This window comes from Thermobia domestica, chromosome 9 (genome assembly GCF_964235325.1).
Source record: "Thermobia domestica chromosome 9, izTheDome1.hap1.1, whole genome shotgun sequence".
NCBI classification, from domain to species: Eukaryota; Metazoa; Arthropoda; class Insecta; order Zygentoma; family Lepismatidae; genus Thermobia; species Thermobia domestica.
Genome location: NC_137462.1, coordinates 81,360,533 through 81,374,257, shown reverse-complemented (window position 1 = coordinate 81,374,257; position 13,725 = coordinate 81,360,533). Strand labels below are relative to the sequence as shown.

At 37.6% G+C, this 13,725-nt stretch overlaps 1 protein-coding gene across 2 annotated transcripts in view; it reads left to right on the top strand.

Annotated features, from left to right (window-relative positions):
• The window catches only part of LOC145694783 (mitochondrial sodium/calcium exchanger protein-like), a 177,142-nt gene that overhangs the window by 50,951 nt on the left and 112,466 nt on the right, over positions 1-13,725 (top strand). The gene's annotated exons all lie outside the window — the stretch shown is intronic.

The following is a 13,725-nucleotide window of genomic DNA, read 5'->3' as shown; positions in this document are numbered from 1 at the left end:
TAAAATCGGAAAATTCCGGATTTCGGAAAAATTCCGGATTTCGGAAAAAATCCGGATTTCGGAAAAATTCCGGAATTCGGAAAAAATCCGTATTTCGGAAAAATTCCGGAATTCGGAAAAATTCCGGAATTCGGAGAAATTCCGGAATTCGGAAAAATTCCGGAATTCGGAAAAATTCCGGAATTCAGAAAAAATCCGGATTTCGGAAAAATTCCGGAATTCGGAAAAAATCCGTATTTCGGAAAAATTCCGGAATTCGGAAAAATTCCGGAATTCGGAAAAATTCCGGAATTCGGAAAAATTCCGGATTTCGGAAAAATTCCGGAATTCGGAAAAAATCCGTATTTCGGAAAAATTCCGGAATTCGGAGAAATTCCGGAATTCGGAAAAATTCCGGAATTCGGAAAAATTCCGGAATTCAGAAAAAATCCGGAATTCGGAAAAATTCCGGAATTCGGAAAAAATCCGGATTTCGGAAAAATTCCGGAATTCGGAAAAAATCCGGATTTCGGAAAAATTCCGGAATTCGGAAAAAATCCGTATTTCGGATAAATTCCGGAATTCGGAAAAATTCCGGAATTCGGAAAAAATCCGGAATTCGGAAAAAATCCGGAATTCGGAAAAATTCCGGAATTCGGAAAAAATCCGGATTTCGGAAAAAATCCGGATTTCGGAAAAATTCCGGAATTCGGAAAAATTATTTTTTCTTTTTGTAATCCTAAGAATTTTGTTCAAATGCAAACGAACAAATTTCCTTTTTGTAATCCTAAGAATGTATGATGCAAGTTAAGCTGAAACTTATATCTTAAAGTATACACTACTCAATCTTCCCATGGTTAATGAGATGTAGTCCAAAAGTACGATGTACTCCTAATATTTAATTTTTGTTTTACTGTGATATTGTCCAGAGGTAAGACATATATTACACTGAGATAAACAACTTGACATAATGAAGATGTTATCATACGTAGTTTTCCAGAAAATCGTGAGAAACGATTTTTTATGAAGTTAAAATATGCGTCGCTTGTTGCCAGTGTAATGCAATTGATAACTTTTATGCTGGAATAGTCTTCTTCTTCTTCTTCTTCTTATTATTATTATTATTATTATTATTATTATTATTATTATTATTATTATTATTATTATTATTAATCGTTTATGTACTGTAAAAGAAAAATATGAACCGTTAAGTAGTATATTTTATCTTGTTTTTTGATATCTTCTAACAGTAATAACAAATTGCTTGTAAATACGCAATGATTATCAAGGACAATGGCATATTAATGTAAGGACTACTCTGCAGACTAGCAATAAACAATAAACAATAACATAAACAATAGTCCCAAAAAAAAAAGTAACTAACTTGGGCACGTCAGAATATTCGCGAGAATAATGGGACGCATTGAGACTAGCAAAAAACGTGGTGTTATTATTACTCAAAGGGCCGTACGATGGAGGCTTTAACGTTAATGTTAATGGCACCAATGAGCACTTACTTGCTCTAATGGTTAACCTCACTTTTGAGATGATTCTTAGAAGTGGGCGTGTTGGCATGCAGTTGGAGTACTAACGATTTGCGTCACTATCGAACACTAACGTAGCACTAGCGACGTTTAAAGTCGAAATTGGAGTCTGACATAAGTGGCTTGTCAACTTCACGGACATTATATTTTCCTTGAATGCGAGAATTTTGCGCCCTACCACAAAAATAGGAAAAAATGCACTCGCAATATATTTGCACTGGAATGTTTGCGCCCTACCCCAAAAAGAGGGGAAAATGCGCCGGCTATATATTTGCACTGGGATGTTAGCGCCCTACAATTCAACTTATTATTGTATTGTGTAAAGTAACTTCCACTCGCACTTGAACTAGGCTTGCCTCTCATCGTCTCAGTGAGTTACTCCATCCGTTATAATATTCCGAACAAATGAAAAAAAAATACAATTTTAGTTCACTAAAGGGCAATCCATACAAATACAATTTTTCATTATACTACAAAATTTACAATAAACGTATAAATGACTGATATATAATTATTTATTAATATAATCAAAGAGTATAATTTAATCTACAAAAGGCTGTTTGGCTCTACCCAGATATCTCTGTTCACAATCCTTGAGAGTTGTTTGGCTTTTCAGGACACAAAATATAGAAAAGAAAATGTAAAGTGAATGTAAAATCAGTTCAGTAATATTATCAAGAAAACTATGTACAGTGTGTTTACTTGCTGGAATTACACTTCAAACACACAATTGCGTTCAGTCGTTCTTTCAGGAAAAATGTTCCGGGGGGCACATTTAGTATTCCGCAGGGGGGTCACTGCTGGTACTATTCTATTTATTATTATATTATAGACGTATTATTTTGGTCTCCTCCGAGGGGGCACTCTGAGAGCTCTGGGGAGGCCAGTGTTCCCCCAAAATCATCTCTGGAAGAAGCAGTGATTGCGTTGATCCGTTGTGTTCTTTTGGCTTATATTGAAGTTTATTCTCCCCTTATATAGCCACAATGAAAATAAATCACAAATGGCATGGTTGTGGGGGGAGGATTGTTTATGCTGTAATGTCAGCCCCTCCTTCGCAGGTCTCAAACTTCCCGGTGGAGGTACATCGCAGGCGCAATTTTCCCTGTTCTTGAGGTAGGGCGCAAATTTCCCAGACGCAAAATTCTCGACACCGTTCGAATGACCTCGGAAGACTATATCTTTTTCAATACTTTTTTATAATTTTTTACTCGAGATTTCTTCATAGCTTCTTATTAAAATACTTACTAATATATCCTCATTTTATTGTCCTAACCAATCAATATGGGTATGTTGTCAGTAAAATATTTAGATTGATCGAGCCTCTGGTGTGTAACCACAGTATCATGCCCCCATTAGAAATCTTGGCTAAACGAATCAATATATGTTGCCAATAAAATAGTTTAGAATGATTGAGCCCCTGGTAAATAACCATAGTATTTCGTGACAGACCCCCCCCCTTCCTATTACCATATTCTAGCTACGTGCCTGACTCAGCTAAATCTCTACATTCTTTACCAAGCACACATTTTCTAAAGCGGAAAATGCTCTCTAAATACCTAAGCTCATTATTTTCAGCAGAGCTATCTACATGAATGTTATATATGTCGATTACTGGAAACCGCTTCTCGCTATCTATTACCATATTTACTATATAATGATTAACGTTAAAACCGGAAATGGTTGATTTGTACCGCTTCCGGTTTGAATATTACATTCATCAGGGAACTCGATTCTTAACTATTGACTCTGTACATCATGGCCAAAATTGATTGGTAATCCATCAGATAGTTCTTGAGACTGTTTGTTTCACTGACGGACAGAATGAATATATGGCTATAGAGTTTTGATAAACTAAATTCGTTAATGAGTGATGATGGAACAAATATAAGAAAGGGAACCAAGAGTACCACCGGGAAAATTTTCGAACACAAAATTAGCCATCGAAAACCCACATGTCCTGGGTTAGAATACCATAGATGAAAACTCTACCACTGAGTCATCAATCACCCGCTTATTAGTTTTGTTAACTATTATATTAATATAAATTAATGAATGCCTGCTTATGTTAATTATTGAACAATTACATTGTATACTTCGTAAAGTCAATTTGTATTTACTGTACATACAGTGAGCGCAGAAAGTGTTCGTACACCTATGCTATTGAAACGAGAATGCCTGCGAAAAAGAAACAGAAAATTTAAGAAGTGTAATAACACACACAATATGAATAATGAAAACTAAGCTTTATGAATATATCAATAAAGAACCACAAAGACAAGTTTAATGGTCAGAAAGTAAATAAATTCCGTAGAAAATATATAGAGTAGACGCAAAAAGTGATCGTACACCTGACGTACGAATACGAAACAAAGATACCACAACTGGGGTTCACTAGTATTCACCTGAGTATACACCTCTGTATAGCATGACGAGTAACAGAATGAGTTTAGTTGTGAATAGGAGTGAAAAAACTGCACGGTGGGCTGTCGAAATGGGAAGCAACCGAACAGAAACAAATGAGGAGACAAGAAAAGTAATTATTAAAGTGCATAAGAAGGGTAAGTCTTTGAGAAAGATAGCAAACCTCAGGGGCAGATCCAGAGGGGGGCGATCGGGGCCATCGCCCCCCCCCCACATGAGGAAACTTTCTTATTTTATATATAAATAAACCCATCCATAACAAGTTTGGAGCTCTTAAAAGTAGCAGTATTACTGCCGACCGCCCCTTCCCCAGAAGTCCGTCCTGGATCCGCCCCTGTATAGAGTAGCCACAATCGAGTATTTTCCGCTGTATGTTTGGAGTCGTTGTCTTGCTGAACAATAAATTGTTTTCAAGAACCATCTTCTGCCCACTAGTATGGAGATATTCCTTTAATATGTTAATATACACTTTGTAGATCATCACTCCATCGATAAGGTGGAGACGACCCACTCCTGAGGCACTCATACAACCCCAGACGAGCACGGACCCTCCTCCGTGTCTTACTTTAGAGACGAGATTTTGAGGATTCATCTCTGTATTCACCTTGCGCCATACCATACGCCTCCCATTGGACTCGATAAAATTAAATTTATTTTCGTCCGAAAATATGACCCTATTCCAGAAAGAAGCCTGATCCCTTATCTTTATACTCTTTTTCAAACTTTAGTCTCTTTATACGATTTGTCTTGTTCACCCAGAACATTTTCCTGGCTATCCGACCATGATACCCTGCAAATATTCCGCACTGTACTGGCTGATACTTTAACACCGCGTGTTTCCAGATCCGTTGCCAATTGCACAGCACTACTTTTTGGAACCTTTTTTCTTTCCCTAATAATGTAACGTTTAACTTGTTCACTCAACACTCTTGGTCTTCGAGTTCTTTTTTTATTATTTTTTTTATGGTTTCGCACAGTGATAGAAACATTATACATCGCAATTATTGTTTGTACTGTTGAACAAGGCCTGTCTGCAAGGTTTGCCAGGGGCGGATCCAGGACGGACTTCTGGGGGGGGGGCGGTCGGCGGTAATACTGCTACTTTTAAGAGCTCCAAACTTGTTATGGATGGGTTTATTTATGTATAAAATAAGAGTTTCCTCTTGTGGGGGGGGGGCGATTGCCCCCTCTGGACCCGCCCCTGACTCTATAATACCTTGAAACAGCTTCGCACACCTCCCCAATCCCCAGACATGAACCCCATAGAACATCTATGATCTGTTCTGGAGACAAGAATCAGAAGGCACAGCTTGTCTACTAAAGAAGGCCTAAGAAAAGCTATTCAAGAAGAATGGGACATAATCAGTCCCGAAGCTACAGAACTACGAACTACTACAGGTGAAATCAATGCCACGAAGATTACAGACAATCATTAACGCACAGGGTAATCCCACAAAATATTAAATAACGTAATATACTTTATAAGCATTAATTCAAGCATAAGTGTACGGTGACTTTTTGCGTTTACAAAAAAGGAATTCTCTCTTTTCTTCTGAACAAAACAGTGATTGTGTTTGTTTGGCCTTTCTCTTGTATATAGAAATAAAATGTACGAATGTGTAGTCTTAATTCTGGTTATATATATATTTTTCCACCTCCCGTTCTCATGCTAGCTGTTTTCAATATAAACTATGCACGGTGTACGAACACTTTCTGCGCTCACTGTAGGTATGTTGACAATAAGCGAATGTTATTAGAATATTTGTTGAGATTTATTTTCCTTCACTGCCTTTCGCCTGATTAAAAAGTAGTTTGCAGTGCTTTGGAGCAGCTGCAGGTGGGAACGCGATAATGTTTGAGACATACCGGCGACTTTTTTGTGTGTGAAAATAAGATCTTTCTCATAAAGTAGTAAATAACTGCAGTAGCAATTGTCTACGTAAATGATAAAGACATATCCAACTACAAGAAATTAATACAGTATATATAGCCTATTCATTATTGTGTTTCTCTTTTAACAACTACTAGCTAAGGATGGCCAATTCCAGAATTTTTACTTTCCGGAATCCGGAAAGTAAAATCGGAAAAATTCCGGATCTCGGAAAAATTCCGGATTTTTTCTGAATTCCGGAATTTTTCCGAAATCCGGAATTTTTCCGAATTCCGGAATTTTTCTAAATTCCGGATTTTTTCCGAATGTCGGAATTTTTCCGAAATCCGGAATTTTTCCGAATGTCGGAATTTTTCCGAAATCCGGAATTTTTCCGAATTCCGGATTTTTTCCGAAATCCGGAATTTTTCTGAATTCCGGAATTTTTCCGAATTCCGGAAAGTAAATTTTCCGATTCCGGAAAACAAAATTTCCGGAATCCGGATTCCGGAAAATTTTGGCCATCCCTAATATATATATATATATATATATATATATATATATATATATATATATATATATATATATATATATATATATATGATTATTTTAATTTCAAAGATATGTAGTAACCAAACTACATTTTGGATTATAAATGTAAACATTAAACATTGTTCAGTTCCATCGATCAATATTGAGAAATTTGCAAAGAAAACTGCTGAATTTTCGTTTTTACCTTAAAAGAATCGAAATGAAAATGCTATTTGTGTGGTCACATTATTATTATTATTATTATTATTATTATTATTATTATTATTATTATTATTATTATTATTATTATTATTATTATTAAAGTATTCTGCCTTTCTGTAGGTCCTGGGACTAATGAGGATATTTTAATATCAATTTTAGATTTGGGCCTGGAAATGTTTCTTCCACTTTTCTCGATCTTCAGCTTCCTCTTTTAGCTCCCAATGTTTTCTCCTATCTTTCAAATCATCCATCAGCTGTGTCCTTCTTCTTCCTACTCCTTGCTTCCCTTCCATCTTTCCTTGTATGGCGGTATGAAGAAGACAATTTCTTTGCAAGATGTGTCCAATCCAATTGGCCTTTCTACAAAGGATGGTGGCTAGAAGTGTTCTCTTCTCTGCTATTCGTTTTAAAACATCTTCGTTTGTTGCTTTCTCTTTCCATTTTATCTTCTCTATCTTCCTCCAACACCACATTTCGTAGCTCTCCAAATATTTCTTCTCTAACTTCCGTAATGTCCAAGTCTCTGAACCATATAGTCCAATGCTCCATATATTACACTTGACCAACTTCTTCTTAAGTCCAATATTGAGCCTGCTAGTTAAGAGTAACCTTTTCTTGTTGAATGCTTCTTTAGCTATGGCAATTCTTGACCTGATCTCTTTGATGCAGTAAGCGTCTCTCGTCAAAATACTTCCCAGATACTTGAAATTATCGACCTCTTCATTCAAGTTCTCTTTGCTCTACTTTGACCCGTAAGGGCGTGTTTCCACGGGATATTCTCATGACTTTTGACTTTTCGATCTTAATTTCCATTCCATACAGTTTTCCAGTGTCAACTAGTTTGTCAATCATCTCCTGTAGTCCTCCTTCAGTTTTAGCTATTATAACCGTATCATCTGCATACCTGATCTTGTTAATGATCTGCCCTCCAATTTTGAAACCTCCAATTCCCAATAATGCTTCCTTCATTAAACATTCACTGTAAATGTTGAATAATGGGGCGACAAACTACATCCTTATCTGACTCCTCTTCCAATCTCCACACTATTGGTTTCTCCTTCATTCAAACGCAACTTCACTCGTTGTCCTATGTACAGGTTTTGAATGAGTCATCGATCTCTCCAGTTGACTCCGATTTCTTTAAGCATTTTCAGAAGTTTCGTCCAATTGACTCGGTCGAAAGCTTTTCGCCAATCGATGAAGCACAAACACAACTCTTCCTTTACATCAAGTATTCTTTCTGATATAATTCCCATCAATCTAATAGCATCTCTGGTGCCTTTTCCTATCCGGAATCCAAATTGATCTTTTTCTAACCTCTCGTCTATCTTACTTTCCAGCCACCTGTTCAGTATGCGTGCAATGATCTTTCCAGTATGGGAAATCAGGCTAATGGTTCTGTGATCACTGCACTTCTTTGCTTGCTTTTTCTTGGGCAATGCAATCATTGTAACATCAAGAAAATCCTTTGTCCATTCTATACTCAGGTAGATCTTGTTAATAAGTGAAGTCAGTCCTATCATTGCATTGTCTCCTAATCCCTTGAGCAAATCTACTGGTATGTCATCGTCTCCATGGCCCTTCTCCTTCGCATGTCTTTGATTGCCTTACTACTTCACTTTTCAATATACTGGGTCCTTTTTCATCACCATCGACCTCCTCCTCTGCTTCGATCGCAATACCTTTGAGGCGGTTCTTCTGATCATACAGATCTTTTATGTATTCCTCCCAAATTCTAAGGATTCTTTGATGATCAGTGGTTAAATTATCTTGTTGATCTTCGATGCCGAACGTTCGTATACTTTTGTTAACTTTCCTTCCTAATTCTTGTGCTTTCTGGTACATCAGGTCATATCTTCCGCGCCGTTGAAGTTCCATTATTTCTTCACATACTTGCTCCATGTATTTTTCTTTGGCTTTGTTCGTTTCTCTTCTCAATTCATTATTCAGCCTTCTGTATTCATTGATGTCCTTGTTTTTCGCCCTTCTGTGTTTCTCCATCTTCTTAAGCATTGCTTCAGTTATCCATGGTTTTCTTGGTGCTCTTTCCATCCTGCCAATGTTATTATGGAGTGTGCCAAGTAGAATCTGTCAGGGGCGTAAATAAGGGCCCCGCAGACGCCGCATTGCGGGGGGCCAAGTCATCACGTGGCCCCCAAATCGTGATGTAAGACGTAGAGAAGAGCCCCATTTCACGTTGTCTGACAATCTCCCCCAAGCCCTTAGTTACACCACTGGAATCTGTTTAACTTTTCCCCAACTATTCTCTATAATGCCAACTACATCGCTCATTGCACAGAATTTTTCTTCAATCTTCTTTCACATCATCGTCGATATTTCTTAGTCCTCCAAGTTCCATTTTTGATTTCTCCTCCCATTTTTCTTGATGACTTTAACCAGGTTTGCACTTTCTCCACCAGTAGATTGTGATCCGAATCAACGTCCGCTCCTCGCAGTGTTATCACGCCTCGTACACTATTCCTGAAACGTTGTTTCACAAGAATGTAATCGATTTGGTAGCGTTTCTTATCTCCTGGACTTTTCCACGTATACAGCTTGGTTTTCTTTTCTTAAACCACGTGTTCATCACCACCAGATCATGTTGCCTACAGAAATCGATAAGCATTTTATCTCGTTCGTTTCTTCTACCTAGTCCAAATAGTGCCACTACCTTATTCGCAGTTCCTTCTACTACGCTGTTGAAGTCTCACATTACTATGGCGTTGACCTTACCTCTTCCTTCCTGATCCAATATGTCACTAATCTAACCACACATTACTTCTACTTCATTATCACCATGGCCGGTTGTTGGCATATACACTTGTATTATCACAATATCCACTGGTTTTGCATGTACTTGTACAAACATCAAGCGGTCACTGCAGTATTCCACGTTGGTTACACTTCTTGCTGCTTCGTTCTTCATTGCTATCGCGACACCATTCTCGACCTTATCGTCGTCCGAATAGTATACTCTGTAATTTCCCAATACTATCTCATCTTTCCCTGGCCATCTCACTTCACTCAAGACCACTATGTCCATTTTACATTTGTCCATTTCCACTTTTAAATTTTCAAGTTTCCCTCACGTCGTATAGTTCGTACGTTCCAGGTTCTCATGTTGAAATGAAAATTATTATTTTCTACTCTGTTGATTTTTCCCGGAGTAGTCCTCACCCGGAGATCCGAACGGAGGACTATTTTACCTCAGGAAGAACCATCATACTTACTTATTCTCCTCCTTCGTCCCTTCTGGGAAAAAGATAATGTGGTAGTATTCCCATTTCCTTTCCACATCTCCATGACGCAGGGGTGTAGCCAGCAGGTTTGTGTAGGGCGGGCCCGTCGTTTTTGAGGGGGGGCAGCTACAATGTACAAAGCCAAAAAAAATGTGTTGCTGCTAGTGTTTTCGAGCCCTGAAAGAAAATAAAATTTTGGTTTCCTTCTGGAAGACTAAAAACACTATTTTAGCTTCTTCTTCTTCTTCTTCTTATTATTATTATTATTATTATTATTATTATTATTATTATTATTATTATTATTATTATTATCCATAAATTATATTCAAGATAGTCTTTATTATGCTTAATCAAGAACTACTGCCTGGGACCAAACGCTATACTTTTGTGCATAACTATAAAGGTAACCAAGAAAGTTCTGTCCCTTTTCGTGGAGGTCTGTGTTCAACTGGACCTCACACTGTGAGTTGAATGCGAGTGGAGATAAGGCGAACGTCAGTTGTTGGTGTGGGTATATCCAACATACTATCTGGTTGTGGCAATTCAGACACACCGTGAACTTGCGTAAAGACAGAGGGAACATGGGACATCCACAGAACGTCATAAGAGCATGTATGCTGAACGAGTTCAAATGGAGGTCAAACGCCGCTGTAGCGGGACAGAAGATATGCCAGGCCTTTTGTGAGGGTGTCGTAACGACGCGGACATTGCAGCGATGGTTTAACAAGTTTAAGAACGATGACTAAACACCCGAAAACACCACGTGCCAGAAGACCAACACATGTACAAAGAGGAACTGGGACTACAATTCATGTATGTGGTGAAACCATTCGGCAGCACATCCATCAACTTGTGAAGCACTACAAGTTGGGTCGATAGGTCTCTCTCATATTTTGACTCCGGGCCAGAAGGCAACGCGGCAGTCACTTGTGTTTATTTATTGTTTTGGAGCCATTTCTGGACAGGGCGTTGACATGTGATAAAAAGTGTGTCCTATATGAAGCTCCACGGCGCCGTCATCATTGGTTAGCATTCCATGAACCGTTTACAAAACAGCGGAAACCAGCACTGTACCAGAAGGAGGTCCTTCTGTGTGTTTGGTGCATCGTGAATCGGGAACTGCTACCAGCTGGTCAGAGCATCAATGCAACTGTGTACTGTCAGCAGTTGAGCTGTGCTCAAGAAAAACTCAAAACTCCGGAGCCATCACTTCTGAATTGCAAATGGGTCCTCGTTTACGGTACAACGCTAAGTCCCACGTGGCTAGGATGACTCAAGACATCATTTTCCGCCTTGGATGGGAAACAATATTGCAACCACATTATTCCCCGGGTATTGCATCGTCCGATTATCACCTGTTCCATTCTTTGGACAATCACCTTAGAGGACGCCAGTTCAAATCCCTAGTGAAAGTCCAAAATGCACCTGATACTTTCTTCGTTTCACGGCCCACCAAGTTCTATCGCGATTTATTGCATGGCCTTCCAGAACGTTTTCAGAAGGTCATCGATGCTGATGGGGACTATTTTTGATCTTCCAGGTTAGGTGACATATCGATGTTTGAAGGTGGTGGGTGAAAAAGCAACAAAACTTTTCTTGGTTACCTTTATATTTAAATTTAAGACCTTGTATTCAGAACCTATCTACACAAGATTGATTTTCTTTGAAATTTCACTTAATTTCTTTACGGTTTCCTAACAAAAATATTTATTTATAATTCGTGACAAAAAAAAAATATTTTATTACACTGAGTAGAAATAAAAGAGAGAGCGAATGAAATCCAAATTGAATAAAAGCATTGTTTCTCACCAAATTTTCCATCCTCTATGTCTTTTAAAACACTTGTTAAAGCATATAAAATATACTGTACTTACAAATCAGTTTAGCACCTTTGTTTTATGGCTGTACTTGTAGTACCTTGTTAAAACGTTTGTCTTCAAACTGTCAAATATAAATCGCAGTAAATTGTGTAACCTGCAGTCACAAAAAAAAAAAAAAAAAAAAAGTATCCTATGTTTCTATCGTTATAAGGAAGAGATACTATACTATTTTTCGATCGGTATGGAAAAACAATATTTCTCCATACTATTTTACCATAAATTATTAATTGTCAATAAACTTTGTTACTTTTAAACGAATGAAGCGAGATAATTTTACTATGATGTTTTAAAAGCTGGTCATTTGGGGGGGGACAGGACACCATTGGGGGGGCCTGGCCCCAATGGGACCCCCTTGGCGTCACCCCTGCCATGACGTTGACCATCTAGTGGTTCATCTGCCTTTTAGGACAGTTTCCTCCTCCTATTTCACAAGTTTACAATTGTTACGGGAAATTAATGCTGTCACCCATTTTGAACATTGCAAAAGCACGTAGTTTCTAATGTATTGAAATTTCATTTCTTATTGATAGTATAAAAGGTTGTAAGTAGTTGTACTGTAAATTTCCATAACTGTTCTTCAAGTTGATCTGTATACAAACCAAAGGTAATTTTGTCAAGTTTAACAACAACAACAACAACAACAACAACAACAAAGTCCAAAATTAGCCTCTTGAAAACAGCTGTTATTTGTAAAAGAATACATAATGATCGCTTTTGGTTCTTGGAATGGTCTGTCCAAGCAGCTTGTTAAAAATTCAGCGTAGCATAACAACAAAGGCTGTTTCTCTTATATGTAAAAGAGGAAAAAGCTTGGTGAGATGAATATAGAGGACACCGAATTCTACTTCACTCCGGGCGGCGAAATCACTTGCTATGGCTCTGCAAGGAAAGGTTCAATAAAGAAGGAATTTGCATTTACAGGTTTCTCGCAAATAGTTTCATAGGTATGCTCAAATGCAAAATACATCATTTTCATAGTCTAGAATTTTGTAAAAGCACTGATAGCAAAAAAAAAAAAAAAAAAAAAAAAAAAAAATATATATATATATATATATATATATATATATTATTCTCCTTCTTAATACTTTTAGTAGTTTCCTTATACGTCTGGGTAATCTTCAGACAATTATCTCAATTTTACCTACACAAATAATGATATAAATTTCTAATTTTAGATAAGAAATGTAAACTTACATATATCATATATGAAGGGTAAGGGAAAAAAAGAAGGAATATCACAAAATTGCATTTTCGAGAAAACTGCGATTTAATATTGAAAAGCGCGTAAGAAGAATAGAGTTAGATACATCTTTTGCCCCTTTTTACATGGACATTTTTACATCTACGTATGCATGGCATATATAGTCAAATAGTACCAATAGTCATCAACAGATAGGACAAAGCACCCGAAAAAGCACATACATGGACATTCCTCGTTTTTTCCCCTTACCCTTCATATATACTATATAAGCCGCCGGGGTCTTCATTGTTTGTAACCAGCTAGCTAAGCCGGAAACGGAAATGACATTTTCTGCGTCAGCGTATAACACGTGCTTCGACATTTTGTTTCATGTTTATCCTTTTTTTTAAAAAAAAAAAAAAGTGAAATATAACATAAAATACACTGCAGTATGCGTTATTCCGAACACGAGGACTTTGGCGTGGGAAACCCGGGTTCGACTCCCGACAGGAGCTCATATGGTTCGAATTCCACGTTAATCAGTAGGTCCCGTCTTACATAGCCTCGCTGCTGAACAGGACGTTAAACTCAAAATCAACTCAACTCCGAACACGAGGAACCTGCAACATTTCCTATTTTCCGCCGAAAGATTTTTTATCCACTGCTGTCAAAGCTTACCTTTTGTGTGCGTTAAAACCACTTGAAATCAGAACATATCTGAGAATTTTGTTGGAAGTATGTCTGGGAAATATGCCCTATAGAAAATCCCATGCACACCCATTGCACATGCCTGAAATATCCATTTTTGGATGGCATATATGAAACTTCATTTACGCTGATATGGACTGTCTCGCCT